This window comes from Aphelocoma coerulescens, chromosome 6 (genome assembly GCF_041296385.1).
Source record: "Aphelocoma coerulescens isolate FSJ_1873_10779 chromosome 6, UR_Acoe_1.0, whole genome shotgun sequence".
In the NCBI taxonomy this organism is placed as follows: Eukaryota; Metazoa; Chordata; class Aves; order Passeriformes; family Corvidae; genus Aphelocoma; species Aphelocoma coerulescens.
In genome coordinates this window covers 22444295-22462043 of record NC_091020.1, presented here as the reverse complement: position 1 = coordinate 22462043, position 17749 = coordinate 22444295, and the positions used below count along the sequence as shown (strand labels likewise).

The following is a 17749-nucleotide window of genomic DNA, read 5'->3' as shown; positions in this document are numbered from 1 at the left end:
CACTTGCTCTATCAAGTAATTTTATAAACTTGTCCTGGGTTGCAGTGTATTCTATTACCATCCTCATGAGCAGTGGAAATCAGGTGGGGCAGTGTTTCCTTGCCTCCTCCCCCCAGACTATCTTTCTGTTAACGGCCCATCATTGTCCTGCTGCATGACTCAGAGATAACTCCCTCCGGACTATCTTCTGTTAACGAGCCTAATCAACACCTGGCCTCATGACTCATTACCCCATTGTCAGATGCTCCACCCAGAGGGAGGAACCAAGCATCCCATCGTGGATATAATCTGAGATTCTGAACACCAGAGATAACCCTTCCACTGGATTTCCAGAGGACAGGAGCTACACAGCCACCAATGGCCTGAGGAAGAGCAGACCCTTTTTCTACAGGATCACCACTTCAGGAGGACTGCAGCCACCTTTCTACCAGACTGCTACCACCACCCTGCCTAACAGGGTGTCACGTTGTATCTTGACTCTGTCAGTTTGAACCAGTGTTTTAGTTTTTCCTTTTCTTTAATTTCCCCATTAAATTGTTATTCTGACTTGGTGCCTCCCACGGGTTTGTTTTCAAACTAGTACACTTCTTCCTGGTGTGCTAGGAACCCTCCCACTTCCAGCAGAGAGCTGGCCAGTATGGCAGCACTGGGCACAACTCTGCCACTACCATGACAAGAAGGCTTTGAGATCTTCAGTCCCTTACCTGCATGTAATATATTAATAATTCCAACATTTAAACATGACCTGGTCAGCATAAACATCATTGTCACATGCAACACTTTGCTTATGTAGTGCACAAATGTAGAAGTATTACTAAAGACTTGGTTCAAGGCTAACATTATAAACAAATATTATTTACATGCAAATTTTTTTTAACCCTCATTTTTTATTCCCAGTCTGTTCCCTTTGACTTCTGAAGATATTTGCTACACAATTCACAGGGCTTTCCTTTTTACTGCCAGTATGCCAAGCCTACCCTTACATATAGTAGCAAAGTACTGCTCTTAGGTTTCAATTCAATTAATATTTTGTGGGTTTTTTTAATCACAGTTACGAATCTATACCAGTTTGGCAAAAGTCTTGAACAATGTATGCAATATGAAGCAAGTATCTGTTTAAGATTTAACAGTAGCTGCTTAAAATTCAATTAATGTTTAATTAACAGTATTTGAGCAAATAAACAGCTCCTCTGACTTTCATGAGGAAGTTTCTTTGCAGGGGTTAAAGTTCTTGGTATATTTTCAAGCTGCAGTTCTGGTACTTTGAATTTTCACTTACATTAAATCACTGAAGAGAGTGACCTGTACAAAGACCTGAATACTCACTGTGTCATATTTTCCCTGCTCCCGTCAATTATACTAATTTCCCTATTCCCAATCTTAATAATTGTCTCAAATTATTTTCAAAATAAACCAGTGCAAATGGACTATTTCATTCTTTATGAAGTCTCACAAGAATATATTAGAAAAGAACCAAATTTTATTATATCAAAGTTGGTATCATGTAAATAAATTACTCTGAAATAAAGGTAATTTTGTGGTGGAGTTTCTGTAATAAGTAGTTTTATTTCACATGACACTAAAATGTAAGTAACAGAATTAATTTTCTTCATACTTAGGCAATCTTTTCACTATTACAGGCAGAAAGAGATTAAATTAATTCAGGTTAAACTAACCTAAGTTAAAGTTTTAGCAACATATTAACTGCTTGTACAGCGCAACTAAGCCAGAGTTTCCTATAGTGTTTACAAAGACAGAAATCTCACTCTGAGCTGCCTGAACACTCAGCAACATTCTAACAAGCAGGATTATTTATGCAGCACAGAGATCTGATTAGATAAGAGACACCAAAAGACGAGGAAATACTTGTAGTTGCATAAAGCTGCTGCCTGAAGCAAGCCTTTACAGATGTAGCACTGTAACATCAGCACTCAGTACTGTGGGGAAAGACTCGAGGTCTGCATTGCCCTGCATACTTTCAACGTCAGCCCATAGTTATTAAACAACTTTGCTTCAGTATCTGGTCATCTGTCCCACTCCTGCAGGTGAATCAACCATTTTAAACAAAGGTGTGGTGGTTGGTATGAGCTGTGCACATCACCTGAGCAGGGTGCATGTGCCAGCACGCTGCCCTCCAGCTGCTCACGGCTACCGAGTCAGCAAAACCCTTCTTTCCACCAGCTCCACAGGAAAGGCACTTTCTTTAAAAACTAACACAGCCCATATTTTTCTGGGGTGGGAATGACCATTCTGGTAATGAAAATGCCCCCACAATGTGCCTTGCCCAATGTTTCGTTAAAAACTTTTTTTTTTTTTTTAATGATGATTTACAGATCCTGCTGCACGCACCTCACCTGGGTCAGGCCTTCTTACATCGGTCTGCAAGGAGAGAGAGCCCCGGCCCCGGGCTGGGACAGCGCAGGACGATGCACGTTTGCCCTCCAAAGTCAGGAGGAGGCTGCTGGAGCAGCAGAGGGGTTCCCGGAGTTCCAGGATGGTACCGCACTGCCACCCTCTGCAGGAACAAAGTATCGTCCTCAACACAACCTCTTCCAAAAGAGAAGGCGCAAAGGAATTTTAATTTGCTTTCAGTGAGTAGTAATCCCATCTCGCATCAACTATGATGTTCACTGCCATGAACAGGACTTCTTATTAGGAAATGAAAACGTGAAGTACTGGCACCAGGAAAGTTTGCCATGCTCTCCACGTGCTCCTCTTGAGTGTGGAAAGACAATAGGTACAGAGGAGCTGATGAGCAACTACAGCAGTAAGCAGTCTGAATTACTAACAAACAGCTTTGACATGTCTTATTCGTAGATACACAGGGATTGAAAGTAGGTCAGAACTGAATTATTCCTCTTTTCCCACTTTATAAACATATGGATACACATATATTCAAGAAAATCAATTTTGGTCAGTACATATTTGATATTAAAACATTGCACTAGATGTTCTGCTGACAAAAGGGACATTTTAGGAGTCCTTATCATTTATGCTTTAAATGTTATAGATAATCTTACTTTTAGGATAACGCTCAAAGCAGTTCAGCAGACACAGGTTTTAATTATTCATCTTGGAATCACCTGTGATTTCTCATTCACTTAAATATGTGCCAACATCTGTAAAGATCAAACCCTGCAATAGATATATATTTTAATATTGGTATATATTTTAATAACTAAACTATAGAAGAACATCTATTGCAGAATGGTTTTGCTAGAATTCAAAAAGTTACCCTTCTTTTAAATTCTAGCTGTACAAAGAGTGATAACTTTCTCTTTGTTTGCATTTTTAATAAAATTCCTGAAGACTCCTTTTACTTCAGAGATAAACCTAATGCTTCTTCAAAAATGTCAGCAGTTTTGCTATTCAAGTTATCACACTTAATTCTAGACATTGTGCAATCACACTGCCATTACACAGCTGAAAAAAACTTAACTCCTATTTCACCATTGAAATTTATTATTTCTGCAGCTTTGAAGTTGTTTTCAATCTACTTGCTTAAGGAAATAAGGTTATCTAACTGCTGATATCTATTAGCTCCCACCTAATTTTTCTTGAGGTACTGGGGCATTCATTAATTTGCCTCAGGTTTGATAATTTCTCTCAAATATATTGAATTAACCAAATTTTCACACAAACATAGAAAGAGAACATACGTTTTAGCATAGATCAGATGAGCTACCTTTGCCCCAGAAGAAAGGCAGAATCCCAAACCTGCTCTGGCCCTTAAACAGTTGATAGTTGATGATAATTCAGTCACAGGAAAAATCATCAGCCCAGACATCTTTTTAGACACCAGATATAACAGCCATGGGCCAAATACAGGAACTGTGTTCTCACAATCGTGTTCCTTGTAAGTAAAATATTAGAGGCAATTCTTATTTTCCCACTGTTTACTGTCAGCCCAGAGCCAAGGGTAGAATATTTTGCCCAACTACATTGGATTTCCAGGCTTCTCCTTCAATGCAGGGCCATAGCATTCCTCTGGCCTGATAATTAAATTGTAAAATGACTATATACAACTTTATTACTCTGCTTGATCATAAAGTAACACAAATCAGACCAGGAAATTAACAATTGCATATCTTCAAGTATTAAAGGATGATATCTAGCCTAAATATCAAGACTTCAGTATAATGCATTTGAAGAACAGAAGAGAAGAATGCAGGACAGCATCAGTGCTATAAGAACAACAAGAAAAACCAAATAAGGAAATTAGCATTTGGAATACTCTAGATATACACACACACTTTAAAAAAACAGTAGGTTTATGAGGCCCTGAGCCTCAGAACTTCACATGCAAGGACCATTTGAACAAAGTTCTTTGCTGAGTTCATTAAAAGAGACATTCATTCCCATTTCATCAGTCACTGTGTGATTTTGAATCAATGTGGCATTTGAGACCCCTGTCGATGTTGACTTGCATTAACTTTTGCTAGGAGATTTTCATGTCATATATATCTATAACTTCTTGAACTGCCTTTGGCATCTCTGTTCTCAGATTTATTTTTTCTTCTAGTTTAACAGATCAGAAAAATTATATTATATCATCTGAATTAGAACAACTCCCCATGCACTCCTGTGGAAAATGAAAAATGATTTAAGCATTACCACACAATTCTCACATGGTCTTTTTGCAATTTAAAACTTTTTAGTCCCCAGAATAATGTAGATGACAGGGTTTTTTTCTGTAAAATAAGGTCTGGTCTTGCACAGATTAGAATTTTACTTCTGACTTCAATAGGAACATGAGAAAATCTTTGTCATGATACTGCAGATATGTTAAGGTATGATAGCGTTCTCAGCCCCTTGTGAAGTCTTTAGGACATGGATATTTAGGCTCAGGCCTGGAAACCTAGTTCAATATTCTGTATTTATTTCATTCTCTTGCCAATTAGCTCTGTAATCTGCAATTCCAAAGGCATTGAGATACATGATCTCCACCCTTTACACAAGAGTCAGCCTGAGGAGGGCCAGAACATCAGGATACCCATTTCTTGATAGGGATCTGAGATTTTTGCCACTGTTGGATTTCTCCAACCCTGCCTGGACTACATCCTCCTGCCTACTGCAAACTATAGGAGGCATTTAATGCTGAGTACATGGCTTATGTCCTCCGAAGGACTGCTGAGGCAGCCACTAGAAAATGCACATCACTAACTTTGCCCAGATACTTCCAATTTCCCCTTGTAATACTCCCAGGAAAGGCCACTTAGCTTATATTGAGTGCCTAGTTACTCAGAGTAAAAATTCTTTTTTTACTGTAAAATTTTGCTCACATATGACAGCCTTACAAAGAGGTATTTCCAAACAGAAATTGTCATCATGTACTGAGAATGAGCTTGTAGAAGTTTTAACTTCACCAGATTATGGTGAAAATACTTATGGGTTAATATTTCTACATGATGATGTTTATACACAGTATATTCATAAGGCAGACAGAAGTGGATATTACATTTTAATTGGATAAATTTAAGACATAATTTAAGTGCCATGTAAGAGACTGTTATCTCCTGCTATTATTCTCCTTGCATAATTTTACAGTTAGTGAAAGCCTGACAAGTGCCTGGTAGAAATACTTTCTCCATATTTGCACCTAAATTTAAAAGAAATATTGGCAATTTTTTTTTTAGTTTATAAGTAGCTGGTAAGCCTTAACAAATAACACTGCTACTACTGTAGCCCACATTTAGCACAAGTAGGAGTTAGACTGTGGGGTAGTGCACAGCCAACTACAAAATGATTTTGTCATAATTTCTTCAGTATGCTTTGAAAACTGTTAAGAGTACATTAATAGCAGAAACTCTCTTGTGTAAAAAATGTAATGTTTAAAATTCCACAAAGAAGCAGAATAAATTAGTTCTTTTTACAAACAAAATAGATTTGTTTGCCTGTTTTACAACATCTCTCTAAGCTTTGTCTCTCTAATGTCATGTAATATATTGATATAGAGAACAGTGGAACAAACTAACCATAAACAGATGTAGCCATGTGGTACACGTTCACAGCACAGCACAATTCCTTTTGGGCTGGAAGAATCGTCTTTTCTATCAAAGCAGAGTTTTAGTATTATGTCATCAATTACTTTAACCTTGCTCAGATGACACAGCAGGTAAGGCTTAAGAAACAAAACTGGATATACTGAAGCTGTAAGAATTAACATATCGCAGAGTTGATGATGAAAAGATGATCATTACATTCATGAACACTGGTGGCATCTTCAGGCAAACTGAACACGGACCGGAGAAAGTGGCACTTTCCCAAGAACCATTTTGTTCATGAGGAAATATGGGAAAGGTTCAGTCACCACACCAGCTTCTCTTTGAGGAAAACAGTCAGCCTTCTCCCAGCATTTCAGGTTTATCTCCAGCACAACACAACAGCAACTCAAATGTGTTTGTCCAGGCAGTTAGAGAGACCTTGGTGCCTCACAGCTTTTCCTGGTCCTGCTTAGAACTGGGGCTTGCTAACTATACCCAGTGTATTTTTCTGACCCCATGTAATACCCACATGTGATACTCTCACAACACATCATTAATGTCTGTACACCTCCCTGTGGCAATGGGCATGGTCCAAACTGCTTCTTGGTGTCTCAGTAGCTCACTTCTGGAAGCCTTTTTTATATTGATAGCTGAACATGGTGAAAAGTAAGCATTTCAGGTGAGCAAAAAAAGCAAAGCCAAATCCCATCAAACCAAGTTCTTTTAAAACAGCAGGAGACATCCCAGCCATAGGCTTACACATTTCTACTGTCCTTCTGAAAATAAACTGGAAAATTGTACATGAATTGTACATACTAGGTGCAGGACTAGCATGAGCCTGCCCGTTCTTGACAGTTAATCCAGCTGGCCTTTCAGACATTGACAGCATCATGCAAAGAAAATCAATTACCCGAGATAATCAAATCCACTGTCTTCATCTCAGCTCTCTCATTCATTTAATCTAATTCTTGAGTATTGACATTATTCCAGGCATAATGGGAACAAAAGTGCTTCATTAAAGGCAGTGCCTGGACATATTCAATACTGTAGCAAGAGCTAACAAAGCTCTGACAAATGCAGCCGTGCTGTTGTGAATAAACTGACAAGTGGTAAAACTAAAAATATGTGCTTCTCAAAACAACCTCTAAAGAAACAGTGGTTTCAGGTGAAGGTGCCTTGCTCCCAGGAAGGTTTCATCCCAAAGTGCTTTATCACCACACAGGAAGATAAAGGTTAGCAGTGCCTTGAGCACAATCTGAGCTGAAGATGTTCAGGTTAAAGGTGCAGCCTGGCTGCTGTAACAAACAGCGATTCTTGAGGTAACACAGCCAGAGTGCTCAGATCGAGGTAGGGTAGGAGACCCCTGTTTCAACAAGAATATGCTTTGATTTTAGCATGAGTGATCCTACAAGATGTCAGATGAACATTAAAATAATTAATTAATGATAAAAGCAGCAAGTAGTGAAATAAGAAAGGAAGTTCACTTGACAAGTAAAGGCTTATCAAGAGGTGAAAAAATTTCAGTCCAAGATGGGTCTAAACCAAAACCAAAACATGAAATACTTAATAAAAAATGATTATGTCTTATGTGTGACTCCTGATACAGGTAACGTTTAAAGGTTTTGTTGTGTGACTGGACACCAAGAAACAAAAAGGAAAGGTATGAACCTTAAATTTGAGCTGTTTTATATCCTCATTATTTTCCACTCAAATAATCTGTAAGAGCTGCAGAGTATGTAGCCCCCAGGTCACTGAGTATTATTATCATAATTTAAAATGCAATATTCATTCAGTATAAGAATGCAGACTTTCATGGACAAACATTTCTATTAGAAAGTAGACCTTGTATTAGAATGCTAATTGATTCATCATCTACTTCACACATAATTTATAATAATAAGAAAGCTTTATTTCCTAAAGAATTCTAAAGGTGGAACACATTTTATAGTGTTAGTAGCACTCTTTCCATTACATCCTCTGGGACACAGAACACTGAAATAGAATTGTTATTTAATTTCAAATCAATGCTCTACTATTAGTGGATTTTGAAAGTCCTAAACATTAATGTTACCTGTTACCTCATTAAAATGGGAACATTTAAATCAATACAATAGAACTGTGGGTGTTTCCTCACTCTTCCTTTGCATTTTACTTAGATATATATTGTATTATTTGGTCTAATTTTCAGGTCCTCACTCAATCTGCATTTATTCAGTACTCATTTGGTCAGCATTCCAAGCATTTTCAATTACTTTAATACGTCCAAAATAATATCCACTAAGTGTCAATGTAGTTAAGTTAAAAATGGGGACATTTTGATTTATGAGGCATTCAATTTTATGTATCAATATAATATTTAGGTGGTAGTGCAAATTTTGGCTTATTTATAAGGGTTATGTGTTATTGGACAAGCAATTCAAGCATCAAAAAAATCTCACACCCGGACTGAGGACCAGAATTCAACATACTTCCAGGAATCTCTGGAATACCAAAAGCTCAATGTGTTTTGTATTATTCTTGGCATCACAGTTGCTGAAAGCCATTACAGATTCCAATGTTGTTTAATCAGCGCTGTGAATGTTACAACCACCCCCTGAGGTTACAAACTGTGAGGAAAATCTACTAAAAACCCCCAACTTACCCAACATGGGCTCCAATATGGATGCAGAGGACTAAGTGCACAGAGGAGTTAAGTGATTTCCTACTGTGGGCATCTAGATTTTTATGTTCAAGGAGTCTTTTCTGCAAGCTGTTCTCTGGAAACAATTTCATTACTCTTTACCAGCCTGAGGATGAAGTCAGCTGATTTTCCCAGCTGATGAATAGCTCTATTCAAGGACCCAAGCTTTGGGTTAATAATTGAGCCGTCCCCTTCTGGGAGTAGCTTAAGGGCAGGAGGCGGGTTTGGTGCCTCAGAGGTCCCACTGCTGCCGGGAGCACAAAGGGGACAAGGGCTTCCAGGGGCTGATTCTTGAGGTGACAGGGCAGGTTTGTGCATGGGGACAGATATACCAGCCAGTTGCTCCTGAGCTCGAACACCCCTCAATGAGGCTACAACAGCACCAGCAGAAAATTAATAAACAGAGAACCATAGGCACTCTGAAGGACCAGTATGAGCTTTACAACAAACCAGCATAAGTTTTAGTTTTATATTAATAGGTTTTGCTGACAGCCTTAATATTACAGGCCACAGCAATTAATTTTGAGTGCTGCCATTTACTTGCTTGTCTACAGCAGCCACAAACCAGGTGCTGCTTCAGGTGATCTGAAATCCCAGTGACCACTTCTGCTCAGGGCTCTGGTATGAAGAATGTGCCCTGCCCCAGACTCTCAGATGCATCACAGCTGCCTTAGAGCCTTAAAATGCAGACAGGTGCTGAAAAATTATATCTTAAAGTGGGAATTTAGAGTTTTTCAGTTGGGCACTGTGAACTGAAACAGGCAACAGCACATTGATGCTTCGAGTTTTCAAACAGAATATTTTCATTCTATTTAAATTATGACTTGCAATTAGTGAGAACTTGAAATAGGTTTTTAAGAAGTAGGTAGAAAGAGATCCCTAGAAATTTGAGGATTTCTGATATTGTGCATTAGATAAACCTGTGCTTGGAGTTCCACTGGGAATAACAATCAGCATTGGTTCTATGCCAGTTGCTTATAGAATTGTCTTTAAAGCTGTTTTCTTAGTTCTATTGCTGCAAAAGGCCACATGAGACCAAACTTGCTGATTCTCCCACTTACAGCTGTTCTGCAATAGAAAGAGCCAGGGATTTTTTTTCCACTGGGTTTCAAGATTCTTTCTGCTTGACCGATGAATGAAAGATAAACACTACATACTTTATGCAGTTAGACAGACTGTTCAAATGAGATATGAGGGGAAGTATCCCAGAGCAGGCACACTCAGCACGTATTCTTGACTTATAATTGGATCAACATTCAACATGTGCGGGAAAGAATGGTTTTTACATTTCTTTAATTTCCCCTGCCTGCAGATGCAGTACCAACTAAGAGCTTTAGCAATAACAATAGAAAGGCAAACAGCAGTAGAGAAATCTGCTCCATTTTTTGCCATGGAGAGATGTGTTTTTCCTCTCGTAGTCTGAGCATCAGATCTTCCCATCTTCTATAACCTGGGGGGAGCTTCCAACGTAGTCACAGCAGATACATGTATCAAATAGCCTCTTAGGACAACATGTCTGTAACTAGGTTTAAGATAAAATTAAGAAAAGGGGTAGAGGTTTTAAACTAAAAGGAGGTTGATTCAGGCTAGATAAAGAAGACATTTTTGTGGAAGTAGTGATACACTGGCACAGGTTACCCAGAGTGGCAGTGGATGCCCCATCCGTGGAAGTGTTCAAGGCCAGTCTGGATGGGGCTCTGAGCAACCAGATACAGCAGACGATGTCCCTGCCCAGGGCACGGGGTTGGACTTGATGATGTTTAAAGTTCTTTCCCAACCAAAAGAATTCTATAATTCTGTGAAAAAACCAAAAACATATGCTTACTTCTGACATGAACTGAAACTAGAATCTTCTAAGAAGAAAACCTGCTAGAAGATACAGGATTGAGACCTTTCAGCCTTTACCTTCCTCAAAGGTTATCAACTTTTTAATCCCAAAAAACAACACCAGGAGTTGAAACTGAAATAGTCAAAATCATCTTCTTTCCCCTCCTTCACAGCTTGGACCAGTACCACCATATTTAATTACTGGTGGCAGCATCACAGGTGTGTTCCTGTGTATCCCCCCATCCACAATATTCTAGCCACAGGAAATAATTTCTGACAGCAGATCTTAAATTTTGTCTGAAGCTGTTTTTCCTAACACGACCTTTGTTGGTAATCCCATTGCCTAAGTGGTTTCCTTTATCTTTTGTGGAATGGTGCTTTCCCATAGAAAGTGGTACTTTCTTCTCTCTGAAAACTGCCAACAGCTCCTGAAGTGAGAGGTCAGACAGGAAAGCAACGTCTGCAAGACTAGCACTTTTCATTTCTGGAAAGGCTTGAACAATGTTACCTACAGGCACCCAGAACATTGCCACATCAAGTAGAGAACAAGGGTGGAAGCTTCTACCCGGGGTAGCTGGGATGTGACAATTGCAAGAAGGAAAAAATAGAGGCAATCAGCAGAAAGTTTCATGCAAGCTCTGTTACAGGGGCATGGCAAAAAAAGAAGCCATAGGAAGTGTTGCCCCGACTTTTGTCTGTCAGGGATCCCTCGCCACTTCTCTGTCTAGCATCCTTTCCCCCGACCACGCTTGAAACTGAAAAGGGGTGTAAGTGAGATTAAGCAAAGGAGGAGTGGCAAGGAAGGGGCAACGCTGAAAGGCTCCTACGGGGGCTTAAGCGAGCAATAACAGGGGGCCATCTCTCTCCCTGTGCCGCCCACGCCCGGCCGTGGGCGGGCTCGAACCCGCGGCGCGGCGGGCGCAGAGCTCGGCCGGCTGCCAGGCTGCTCGGAGCTGCCTCCGCCGCGGGGCCGCGGCTCCAGGTAAGGCGCGCCGGCCTCGGGGATCGCGGCACCCTCCCGCCGGGACTGGCCCTGCACCGCTCCCTCCCTCCCTTCTAATCCCTCCCCCTCCGCTCTGCTGTCTTCGTAATTTAAAAAAAAAAACCATTAGTATTTCCTCTCTGAGGTATCATTATTCTGCTGGATTAAAATAACCCATAATAACTCAAATTTCAATTAATAAATCAAAGCGAAGAGGTGAGTGCCTCCCCTCAAAGGCTGCAAAACCTTGCTTTTAAAAGCAGTGAGTGGCAGATGGAGAAACTTCTCAAAGAAAGATAATGTAAGAGCCAGCTCCCATTTTTCCCTCCAATTCCCCATCAAACCTGCATCTCACCTCAAATGAATACATAGATGAACAATGTACTAGTACTTAAAACAGTGTACAAAATTTAAAGTAAATCACATTGATTAAACCTGTTGTTGAGCACTGAGTAATGAAGAAAGGGAATATTTGAATTTAATGAAAGCATTTTATTTCTCTAGGAAGCTCTTTTTTCCTAATTCTTAAAACAAAACCAAATTCCTATATATTCACTTTCAATGTCTATTCAAACTTCATAAACAGGATTCTTAAAGGTTGCTCACCATCATGAACACTCCAGGTAATTCTAATAATAGAATAAAGCTAAAGCAGTTTGTGCTGAAGGAAAAGGAAGATCCTGTAGCAGGCACACACTTACAGATTTAACTAATCTTCCCAGGCAGTAACTGTGGAAAAAATTGGAAACACATATTTTATTGGAAAAATGCCTCTTGCTTTCAAAGCCCCTCATGTGATTTCCCTCAGACCAAATTCCTGATGACTTTGAGCTGAGCTCCACATCTCAGTTGGAACAGCTCCTCTGACTTCAACCTTAGCAGGTACAAAAGCTTGCAGCTGAGCCCAGGACACTCAACTTGGACAACATTCACACTTTTGTATGGTTGTACAATTAAATGCATTTTATACTGTGATTATTATTTGCTAAAATATGTAATTCTACTGAATAATTTTAAGTCTATTGATTTGCACAGTTAATTTCAAATACAAAAGCTTTGTAGATTTAAAAAAACCCTAAAGTGCTTTGAAAACCGATTTTCTCCCAGTCTTCATCTTGTTGCACTGCTCAGAATGGTTAGTTTGTAAATCTCCTAGTTATGGGACACTTAGCAATTCACTGAGGAATTTGAGTCTAAGACCTTGGACCCAAACTGAGAAGTAGATATTTGGTGACTAAGATGAATAAAGTCTTCTCTGGAAGGTTTCAGATATGCATAACAATAATCAAACCCAGAAAAGTCTATGATTCAAATTCATAACTTGAACTGAAAAAAAGGTGCATCTCTGGGGTATATTCCCTTCCTTCTTCACCTTTGCCCCCAAACTAACAAGAATTTGCAGCTGGAAACAAAATTAATTGCACACCAAGGGGCTGTTCTCTGTCATAAATCTCAAAGGCACATTGCACAAAATTCAGTGGGGGGAGAAGATGGATACGACTGACCCTAATCTGCTACTGCAGGGCTCTTATTTTTCCTTCATAGCCTCAAAGGTCTGTTCAGTGACAGAGTGAGATGACCCTCATTCTCCCAGGCCGGAGGCTGCATGAGGGAAGCTGCAGGAACATTAGCTGGGTCCTGGATAGGCTCTACAACGTGAGAATGCTGAGCAAACCTCACAGTCACCAGGGTCTATGTGGGGAGATTCTCCCCAGGTTAAGGGCTAGAAGATTCTAGATCTGCTAACTTTGATAAGGAACAGGAGTTTAAACTGGCATAACAAAGGCAGGATTTCATTTGTCTTTCCAAATCAAGTTGTTATTTTCTTAATCTGAACCAGCATATCCTGTCCAACTTTCTGGATTTTCAACTATTTAGCTTAATCATATCTAGTCTGATAGTGCCCAAACAAAACTGTCTCCATCTTGCTGTAGGTGATAAAACCACATTATCCTGGTCTGTGTGAGTAGTGGATGTATCAGTGCTGCAGGAGCACTCTGTCTTCCTTCAGCCTACATTTGTGGGTGCCCTTTGGAAACCTGGTGACCTGAAGTGCTCCCCCAGGCATCTGTCAGGTCTCACATGGTGGATGGGAGACCACCCAAGCCATCAGTGTTTGCTACACCATGGCTGTGTGCACCTTCCTGCACAGTCAAAACCTTTGCAAAGGCACCTTTGGGGGTTCATTCATCATCTGCAGCCTCTGAAAGTTCCCTGCCCCTCTGACCCAACTCAAGCACATTCATTCTTTAAATTGCACAAAACCTGAGCCTCACGCCCTCTTGAAGCCAGGTGGGTGGGCTGTGAATAGTGACTGTAAAACTGGTGTGGCAGAAGGTAATCCACACTTGTCTGTGGGAGTGGGTGTGGGAGGACCTTGGAGTGTTGACAAACACCTTAAGAAGCCAGTAGAGGTCTCAGATTTGAGAGACCTGTATTTTGGTACAAGAGGACCCAAACATTTGCAGATTTATGTAGAGGTCCAGCTGCCCAGATAACAGAACTGTGGTGTACAGAGCAAAAAATTTAAAAAGAGTCTGTATGCACATAAACCCAACCATTAATAACCCCATAAACCTCTGATTTGTTTGGGTAATTACAAGTGGCAGTAATCATCAGCCATGACTAAAACACCACTAATGTGCCAGACTCTTGAGTGTCAGCTATCTAAAATAATATTTAGGAGCAAGGGGAAGATAAGTTACTTAATTGTCTACCTTTTAAAACTAGGAAATAGCCTATGGGGCATATTTTCTGTGGGTTTCCCAGTAGATATAAGCAGAGCTTGGAATGGGCACTACATTTAAGCAGTCACATGAACACACTAATTTCTTAAAACCTGTTCTCTGAATGTTTATTACTGCAACGATTTCTGTGCATTGTTGAAACCTTTCAGTTCAGTGTTATGCTGGTTGGAAGCAGGACATCTGGCACTTGCTCCATGAAGCTAACTCCTAGAATTGTATTGTCATCCTAAGCACCCATTTGTTAGAAAACTGAAATTAATTTTCCAGGAAAACTGTATAATGCTAACAGCATCTCTGCCAGTTATTTCCCAGTTAATCCACAATATGTACTGTATTTAAAGTGCACAGAGTGAAAACAACAGATAAATGTATAAAATAATCCTATCATAGGTTATGTAACTTACTCTAAGGCTTTGAGGTTCATAAAATTGATAATACAGGGAACTTGGTGAGAAATAATTTGGTGCCCTCAATCCAGGGCACCAAATGTCTCTCATGTACTTAATTATGTAAGTATTAGCAGCATACTGCTAGTCCCTACTCCTTTGGTGGCTAGAAGTGCTGATACTGAGAAAAATTTTAAAGGCTGCAACAACAGATTTGTTTGACTTCAATTCCGACCTTCCGTGTATTTTGAGGACGGTGATTTTACATCTTAACTTGTCCATTATTTGGGACATTGAAGTAAATCACTGAGTTTTTGCTAATGCAGTCTGAAATTATGCATGCTATGCTCATTTTTTTAAAAATAAATGCATTTGTCATACAGATTTATTTGGGAAAACTTTAAAGACTCCCGTGTAATGCCTATGCCTATATGAACAATTTCCAATTATGAAGTTTCAATTACAGCTCATTTTTCAGAGAAGCAATTTTCATTTTTGGTGAATCTTAAATTCATTCTACTTTTTTTAAGAGTATGACCTTATGTTGTTGAAAGATATTTTTGACAAAAAACAATTCAGAGTACAGAACTTGAGAAGATGCTCTCAGACTGGAGCAACTTCCCTAGCTTTTCACTGAGAAAAATGACACTTCTCTTACCTGGCACACGTGACAGCTGTATTGATCAGAAGATCATTGCATAACTGGAATCCAGTGTTTCACTTTGAACTGTTGACAGATATAGCAGCAGTGGAGACCTAACAGCCATTCAATTGCTGACATAATACTGTCATAACAGATGGCCCCTGTACTGCCTGTCTGCAGAGAAAACATGACAAGACAGCTACTCTCTATGGACCAAGTAAATCTAACTTTGATTATTTGCCCAAGGAGACTTGCATGGTTTATGCCCATGCTAGGCAGATCAGATGTGCCTAGGGTTTAGAAACAAGCTAGCTGGTATGCCAAAAGCCACTTTGCCAGCCAAGTAAGAGGGTGCCCCTTATAACAGGATGCAGACACATGTATTTGTCCACTTTCATCCATCAATTCCCCAGTTAAACCTGAATTTTTGCTGCCACTGGGTTTTATTCCTTCTTTCTAGTTTGCCCCATTAAAAAAACCCCTCAATACTTTTCACTCGAGCAGCACTCTTTGCAGTATTAATCCTAACATGAAAAAATATTTGAATGTGTGAAAATTTTGCATTTCTTTCTCTTTCAGGAAGTGTTACAAAGTATCATGAAAGTACAGTTATTACAGACAGGCATCCAGATTAACTCAAATACAGATATCTTGGCACTTTATCCCACAAAGTGCTTTGTCAATCTATTGTATGCATTTGACTTTTTCCAGCTGTGGTGGTTTTGGCTGAAGTAGAGTAAATTTTCTTCACAGTGGCTAGAATGGGGCTGTGTTTTGGATTTGTGCTGTGAACACAAGTGTTGATATTTCAGGGATGTTTTAGTTACTGTTGAGCAGAGCTTGAACAGAGTCAAGGCCTTTTGTGCTTTTTGTACTACCCCACCAGTGAGGAGGCTGGGGTTGCAAAAGAATCTGGGAGGGGACACAGCTGGGACAACTGATCCAAGGGGTTTATCCCCTCCACTTCCCAAACTTATCTTGTGACTGCCTTCCATCTACACACTCCCTTTCTCCCACCAAGTCCTTAGTGTTTCCAGCTTTCCATCGTTTCTCCTCCAGTTGGTTCATTTCAATCTAACAAACAGAGGATTAAGTCAAGAACAGATGAGCTCACTGGTTACTTTGCAATTCTAGTGGACAATGCCAGCAGAGAATCCAGAGCAGGGGAGGCAGCTGTGTGTCTCTGGCACTCTGGGTGAATCCCTCCTGAGTTTCCATTGCTTTTCAGTCAAGCACTTAAAGGCACTGTCATTCAACAGTTTGGACGTGGAATTAAAATGCAACTGCGATGCTAATTCAGTTTATATTTTAAAACTCACCATCTGCTTTTTATTTTAAGATAATTCTACACACAGTTTTAGATGCCTGCAGTAGTAGCCATGGGAATTCAGGCATATGGCCACTGCCATATGACAAAGTGTATTATCTAATAATTTCTAGTCTTCCCCATGCATCCACTTGTGCATAAGGTACTTCAACATAATAGGCATCTCATCCTTTAATTCATTCACACAAAATTCACTTCCAGTGAAATCTTCAGATATTGCTACTACCTCTGCCAGCTGTCTGCCTCACCCCATTTCAGCCTCAAACGTTTGTGAAACTTGCATAATTCACTTTTCCTGTCATGCTGAAGATAATAAATAACCGAATTCCCATGAGAAATGTCAAAACATTGGATGGCACTTTACAGTCCTAATCTGATCTGAATAAAAGTAGGAAAATGTTGTCTCATCATATGAGAAACTGGGGCAGATTTGTTACCTTCATTTCAATTAAATGTTTAGAACAAGATGTATCAATATACACACAATAATTTTGACAGCATGTAGCCTGTCTAGTTAAACCAAATGGCTCAATATTCTATGCAGAAAACAGTTATGTTTACTTTTCTAGGGTGAGAGGAAAATATTATGAGTTTGGCTGAACTAGTTTTAAGAAGCAGTAGTTCCATAGGTACATGCATGCAGGAAGGAATCCTGCTGTGAATGTGTAGTATTTGATAAAGAAATGTGTGACAGGAAAGGTCCAGATGTGCAAACATGCCAAGAGGCAGGCTTTTCAGCAGAACAAACCAGCTCAGTAAGCCCCATAAAAAAGGGGCAGCAGAGAAAATGTGTGTGTGCATGCAAGCATGTGCATATGCAGCAGAGATTTATATATCCAGCTTAAATATTATCTGTGAAACCACTTAAGACTCCAGTAGTTACCCAGTTCTGTTCCTTGGCTGGCATGCAGCGTCCCTTTGCAGTGATGGCAAGCCAGCTGACATGGCAATTACATCTCTTGATTAGTATTTCTTATACAGAAGTAAAAGATCCTCTCCCTTATGAAAGTATATGTACCATAAATTGGATTTGGTCTTTCATGTGTTAAAGACCAAAATTCTCCACCCCAGCCTCCCATAAAATTGCTACCTTGGATATTTGTGAAGAACTGAAGGTAAACCAGTTGCCTTAGAAAGAAATCAGTAATAAGCCCACTCCAGTAAAAACTGAAC

General features: G+C 39.7%; 1 protein-coding gene across 1 annotated transcript in view; it reads left to right on the top strand.

Annotated features, from left to right (window-relative positions):
- Positions 1-11353: 11353 nt before the first annotated feature.
- The window catches only part of LOC138112520 (gamma-aminobutyric acid receptor subunit pi-like), a 46982-nt gene continuing 40586 nt past the window's right edge, over positions 11354-17749 (top strand). Inside the window, exon 1 of the mRNA XM_069019780.1 lies at positions 11354-11473. The gene's annotated coding sequence lies outside the window, so the exon portion shown is untranslated. The remainder of the gene's footprint in view (positions 11474-17749) is intronic.